Genomic DNA, 2,173 nt, shown 5'->3' on the forward strand with positions numbered 1-2,173 from the left:
GAAAGAAATCTGCCAGGAGAAAAGAAATAATAAAGATTGAAGCAGAAATAAATGAAATAGAAAATAAACAAAATATACAGAAAGTAAATGAAAGCAAAAGCTGGTTCTTTGAAAAGATTAACAAGATTGACACACTATTAGCTAGACTGCTTAAGAAGAAAAAAAAAAGAAGATACATCAAACACAGCATGAAAAAGACAATATTACAACAGACACACTAGAAATACAAAACATCATCAGAGGATACTATGAGTGACTATATGCCAACAAATGAGAGAACATGGAGGAGATGAACAAATTCCTGGATGTATATAATCTACCAAGATGGATTTGGGAGGATATAGAAAGCCTGAATAGACCCATAATAGACCATGAGATTGAATAAGTAATAAATAACCTCCCAACAAAGAAAACCACAGCTTCTGATGACCTCACTTCTGAATTCTACAAAACTTTTAAAGAAGAATTAACTCTGATTCTACTCAAATTATTTCTAAAGACCCAAAAGGAGGGAATCATCCCAAATTCATTTTCTGAAGCCTCCATCATCCTCATTCCCAAAACAGATAAAGACATGACAAAAAAGTAAAATTACAGACCAATATCTCTGATGAATATAGATGCAAAAAGTCTAAATAAGATACTTGCAAATTATATACAACAACATATAACAAAGATTATTCATCCCAACCAGGTAGGCTTTATTCCAGGGTTCAACATATGCAAGACCATAAACATAATACATCATATTAACAGAAAGATAAAAATGATATGATAATTTCAGTTGTTGTAGAGAAAGCATTCAATAAAATACAACATCCCTTCATGATTAAGACTTTCAGCAAGATTGGCATAGAAGAGTCATTTCACAACAAAATAAATGCTATATATAAAAAACCTGTAGCTAACATTATACTGAATGGGCAAAAGTTGAAAGCTTTTCCACTAAAAACTGGTACTAGACAAGGCTGCCCACTTTCTCTACTCCTTTTCAATATAGTGCTGGAAGTCTTAGAAAATGCAGTCAGAAAAGAGAATAATATAAAAGGGCATTTGAATAGGCAAAGAGTTGAAAATATCTTTATTTGAAGATGACATGATGATATACTTAAATAACCCAAAGGTTTCCATGCAAAAACTTTTTGAGGTAATAAATAAACTAAATTAGCAAGATACAAAATCAACATCCAAAAATCTATAGCATTTCTGTATACAAACAACAAGTTGACTGAAGTAGACCTAAAGAAAGGAATGCCTTTTACCATAGCCACAAAAATGTATAATATATTTAAGGGATAAACCTAACTAAGTAAGTCAAACACCTTTACAAAGCAAACTATGAACATCTTTTAAAAGATATTGAAAAGGACACAAAAAAGTGGAAGACATCTCATGTTACTGGATTGGAAGAATTAATATAATCAAAATGGCAATTCTACCCAATTGTGTTAATCTACATATTAACAGACTTCCAATCAAATTACTAGAGACATTATTCACAGATATAGAAAACACAATCATAGAAGGTTCATGTGTGACTAGTGGGCTGGGCATTTGCTTTTCTGAAGTAGACCTAAAGAAAGGAATGCCTTTTACCATAGCCACAAAAATGTATAATATATTTAAGGGATAAACCTAACTAAGTAAGTCAAACACCTTTACAAAGCAAACTATGAACATCTTTTAAAAGATATTGAAAAGGACACAAAAAAGTGGAAGACATCTCATGTTACTGGATTGGAAGAATTAATATAATCAAAATGGCAATTCTACCCAATTGTGTTAATCTACATATTAACAGACTTCCAATCAAATTACTAGAGACATTATTCACAGATATAGAAAACACAATCATAGAAGGTTCATGTGTGACTAGTGGGCTGGGCATTTGCTTTTCAACAATTTGAGCAGTTGACATGTAAATATTGTTTCAAAAATATTTGAAACCATACTGTTTCTGTTGTTATAGAGTCATAAACAAAATTATATAAAATTATAAGAAATATTTTGAACATTATCTTTGGAGAGGTTTTCACTATAGGGCGCGTGTGCTCGCCAGACAGACAGAGACAGAGAGACAGAAAACGAGAAATCACCCACCCCAGGGGGATGGCCACACCACAATCCATTCTCCTCCATTCTCCTCTTGGGATCTTGGGCATGCATGCACACG

The 2,173-nt window shown here is 32.4% G+C and overlaps 1 protein-coding gene across 1 annotated transcript in view; it reads right to left on the reverse strand.

Annotated features, from left to right (window-relative positions):
• Positions 1-2,173, reverse strand: part of LHFPL1 (LHFPL tetraspan subfamily member 1) — a 75,366-nt gene that overhangs the window by 12,548 nt on the left and 60,645 nt on the right. The gene's annotated exons all lie outside the window — the stretch shown is intronic.

The sequence above is a fragment of the Tupaia chinensis genome, unplaced genomic scaffold (assembly GCF_000334495.1).
Source record: "Tupaia chinensis unplaced genomic scaffold, TupChi_1.0 Scaffold144991_2, whole genome shotgun sequence".
Classification (NCBI taxonomy): Eukaryota; Metazoa; Chordata; class Mammalia; order Scandentia; family Tupaiidae; genus Tupaia; species Tupaia belangeri.